Consider the following 4,840-nt stretch of genomic DNA (forward strand, 5'->3'; position numbering starts at 1 on the left):
TTTTTTTTTTTTTTTTTTTTTTTTAGTTTTTTACTATTCTAGATATTAGTCCTCTGAGGAGTAGCTGGAAAATTTTTTTTCCCACTCTGTGGGCTATCTCTTCATCTGTTGGTGGCTTTCTTTGCTGTGCAGAAGCTTTTTAATTTGATGTGACCCCATTTACTGATTCTCAGTGCTATTTCCTGTGCTGCTGGGGTTCTGTTCAGAAAGTCCTTGCCTACACCTATGTCTTCAGGAGCTTTACCTATTTTGTTTTCCAGCGGGCTGTTTCCGTTTTAACATTTAGATCTTTGATCCATTTTGTATGATTTTAGTTTAGCACTTGGTGAAAGATGTGGGCCTAGACTCAGTCTTCAGCATGTGGAGAGCCACGCATTTTTTTTTCTCTTCTTCCTTTTTAAATATTTTTATTTTTTTGTTTTGTTTGTACTGAGTATTGAACTTGGAACTTGCACTTGCAAGGCAAGCGGCAGAACCACTGAGCTAAATCCCCAGCTCCCAGCACCATTTAGTAAAGAGGCTGTCTTTCCTCCGGTGAAAGAGGTTGGCCCTAAGTGTGCCTGGAGTTGTTTCTGTGTCCTCTAGTTTATTAAACTGATCCTCGTGACTTTTCTTTCTTTTATCACGGGAGCCTTGTAGTATAATTTCAAGTTGGGGACCGAGGTGGCCCCTGCCTTGCTCTTGTTGCACCAAATTGCTTTTGCTTTTCTATGTCTTTTCAGCTTCCATAGGAATTTTAGGGCTGTTTTCTCTAGTTCTGTGAGGAATGCTATTGGTATTTTGGGATTGTGGTAGATCTGTATAACAGTTTGGGAAGTTTGGCCATTTTCACTATGTTGGTTCTGCCTATCCAGGAACAGGGGATATCTTTCCATTTTCTGATAGCCTCTTCAATCTCCTTTTTCAGAGTACTACAGTTTTTCATGGTAGAGGTGTTTTTACTCCTTTGTTTATATTATTTCCTAAGTATTTCATTTTTCTCAATGCTATTGCTTCCCTAATTTCTCTCTAGGTGAGTTTGTTATCATGTACAGGAAGGCTATTGATTTTTGAGTGTTGACTTTGTATCCTGCTATGCTATTGAATTTGGTTATTAATTCTAGGAGTGTTTGGTGGAGCTTTGGGTGTCTTCTATGTAGAGGATCACATCATCTGCAAATAATGATAACTTCACTTCTACCTTTCTTATTCATATCCCTTTTATTTCTTTCTCTTGTCTAATTGCTCTGGCTAAGGTTTCCCACTAAATTGCTGAGTTGCCCAGGTAGGGCTTGAATTTTCGATCCTCTTGCCTCAACACCCTCCCAGAGTGCTGGAATTACAGGCTGTGCCACCACACCCAACTTTCTTTCTTCCTTCTTGACTATGATAACTCATGTAAACTTTCCCTCTTGGGTTCATTCCCTGGAAGCTCGGGACCACATGCAGAACCAAACAAATTCTCGGCCCTTTCTTAGGCTTGCTTTTTTCCTTCTCATTTATGTTGATTTCATCTTCGCTGCTTCCTGCTCCTTAGGAAAGCTGTAATCATAAATCACCTCGTGGGGTCTGACAGGCCGAGGTGTGGGGTACAGGTCTACTCCCACTGCGCAGGGCTAGCGGCAAGGCTCCACCCAGACAAGAGTGTGAGGCAAGGAGGTGAGGCTGCCTGGACGCTGCTCTAATCTCCTCCCCTTCTGTTCTGTCTTCTGCCACAGCTGCGGGTTGGCTTTTTGGCCTCTTGTATTGCTCTGCTGTGTCTCTGCGCCTGCCGTCATCCAATGTCTTCTCCCAGAGAGGAGCTGGCCCCACTACCTGGAAATCAGGTGTGGTCCCGGCACTCTTCACAGAACTGACGTGTGACTTGCAGGCTTGATTTGGCCACCTGTGCCCCCGCCAGCTGTAGCTCAAGAGGAGGTGCAGTCAGCAGAGGACAGCAGGTCTGGGAGCAGAAGGCAGTGGGATGGAGTCCCTGGGGCCCAGAAGGATGCTTGTCTCAGCAAGAGAAGCCGGAGCCATCTGCTTTGTTCTTTCGGCCTGGGCCTTTCTGTTGCAGCAGCAGAAGTTTATCAGACACAATGTGTAAGACACAACTGATACCACAGAGGCAGGCAAAGTTCAAGCAACATGCAATGAGTTTATTGCCATCTGGGTGCAGATGGGCCAAGGGCGAAAAGGCCATTGGCACCGAGAAGAGGGTGCACGTGGCTCATCTGGGGGCGTTTAGGTAGGGGAGGGGGCAATGGGCGAGAGGGTAGAAAATTAGAGTCCCGCTAGGGATGGGCCTGGGGCTGGCTGATAAACAGGGCAGTGGTGAGAGCAGCAGGGTGCTGCTGGCTTTCTGTTATCTCTGCTTCTGTGGATGTGGGTACCAGGTCTGCTTGGGTGGGGGCTCTGACTCAGGAGCCTGTCAGAGTGCAGTCTCACCACTTTCTCTCTTCTCCACTCTGGGGGTTTCATCTTCTGGGATAGTTAAGTGAGTACTTTTTGTTTCAATACTTTTAGTAATTGAATAGCATGGTTTTTATTTCTAAGAATTTAGTCTGGTACTCTGTTTCTCCTTGATAGGACTTCGTTTTTATTCTAAAGAAGCACTATGTTCTCACATTTCTCAAAGAACATCAGGTTTTTTTCTTTCTTTTACTTTTTAAAATTCTATTTTCAGCAGGACTTATTTATTTATTTATTTATTTATTTATTTATTGAGACAGGGTCTCACTATATAGTTGACACTGACCTGGAACTCACTATGTAGCTCAGGCTGGTCTCAAACTCATAGCAATCCTCCTGCCTCAGCCTCCTGAGTGCTGGGATTACAGGTGTGTGCCACCATGCCTGGCTTTTTTTTTTTTTGGTGGTGTAAGACTTAAGTCTCACTTTTACTCCTGGAGCGTGAACAGCCAAGAGGCTTCCACGATGCTGGGCTCAGAAGCTCAGCGAGGCTCCAGGAGCTTGTCGGACAGCGAGAGTCACCCAGGAAGGAACACACCAGGCAAGTTGGCAAATAGACCTTTATTAGTCTGGCCAGACGGCACTCCCCAAGCCAAGTAGCTCAGAGAGGCGGCTAGCTCAGAAACAGAGGCCATTTTATATAGGGCTAAGGGGGCTTTATACTTAAAACTTACAGGAAGAGGACAAAGGCAAAGAATCAGTTGATCTGAGCTAGTGGTCATCAAGCATATACTTGACCGCCACGTACTAATGATCAGCAGAGCGATTATCCATTATTCCATTTACAACTTAGATTATAAAGTTCAGAACATTCAACTACAGGCAAGTAAGGAGTGGTGTGATTTGTGTTGAGTCTCTGTGTTCACTACAGTTTCCATTTAGTTTCCCAGCTACTTCAAAGCAGTTACCTAACAATTCACAATTAATCATTAGTTATCCCATAAGGGATGGGGGGGAGCGACAGTCTCTAGGTCGTTTGCTGATCAACATGGAGTCGCTCTGGTTCAGTCAGGCTGTTACAGTGGTACCAGGTTTTAAACTCAGGACCTTGCACTTTCAAGGCAGGCAACAGCACCACTAAGCTAAATCCCTGGCCCTATTTTTTCTTTCTTTTTTTTTTTGCTTTTTTGTTACTGGGGATCAAACTCAGGCTCTTGTGCTTGTGAGGCAGGTGCCAGAACTACTGAGCTAGATCCCTGGCCCCTATTTTTTCATTTTTCAATGTATCTATGATACCAAAAAAACAAACAAACAAAACCCCCCAAAACCCTCCTAAATAAAGAACTAAAAATTCAACGTCTAGGGCCAGGGATTTAGCTCAGTGGTGCTGCTGCCTGCCTCACAAGCACAAGGTCCCAAGTTTGATCCCCAGTACCCCCGCAAAAAATTCAATTTCTAGTAAACCCACAGAAGGAGGCACATGCTTGTAATCCCAGCACTCTCAGAGGCTGAGGCAGGAGGATTCCAAGTTCAAGCCCAGCCCGGGCAATTTAGAGAACTTCTCTCAAACACACATATATATATTTATTTTATTTTTTTGGTACTGGGGATCGAACTCAGGTCCTGTGCTTGTGAGGCAGGCAGCAGAACCACTGAGCTAAATCCCCAGCCCTCAAACTAATATTGAAAAAAAACCTAAAAAAATAAAGAGGGCTGGGGATGTAACTTAGTGCGAAGGCCTAGGGTTAAAACCCCAGTATCAAAAGTGGGGATGGGATTCATGGCCATTAATTGGCCTTTCAGATGCCTTCATTGTTCTGGGCCTCTGGTCTCCTGCTCCTTGACCTGCAGTGCTGTCACTGTGCCGGGGCCAGTTCCTCTCCGCAGTGTGGGTGTATCCTTCGTCATGTCTGGTAGAGAAGTCACCGTCCCCGCTTCTCTTTTATAAGTAAGGAGGGACTTTCTAAGGCTTCTCTCCGGGGAAACACGCTCTTTCTCTGGCAGGGGATCGGTCAGACTTGCTCCGAGAGCAGAGGCGGGGTCTGTTCCCCTGATGCATGTGGAGGGGTCTGAGGAAATGGGTTCTGTAGGGAGAGAGGCCGAATGGGTGGTGGGGTTGGTTCACTTTGATGCTTTCCACTCAGAATGCAGGTTTTCTCTGAACCTTGTCATTATTTAAGGTGAGCCGATGAAAGGCTATGGTAATTTGCCTGGTAAATATGTGAGGCCCTGGCTTTGCTCTCTGGCACCAGAAAGAACAAAAGAAAACAGAATGGCTATTAGGGCTTTGGTTCAAGAATAAGACTTTCCAAATCAAAGGCTGAACTTTTCCATTTGTTTTTGGACCTAATGGCAGGCTAGGCAAGTGCTCTACCACAGAGCTATACCCTCTGCTCTGACTTCTTTCTTTATTTTTAATTTTTTTTTTTTTTTTTTTTTTTTTTTTTTTTTTTTTTTTTTTGCAGGGTCT

This window comes from Fukomys damarensis, unplaced genomic scaffold (genome assembly GCF_012274545.1).
Source record: "Fukomys damarensis isolate Sample0158 unplaced genomic scaffold, DMR_v1.0_HiC HiC_scaffold_34, whole genome shotgun sequence".
Lineage (NCBI taxonomy): Eukaryota > Metazoa > Chordata > Mammalia > Rodentia > Bathyergidae > Fukomys > Fukomys damarensis.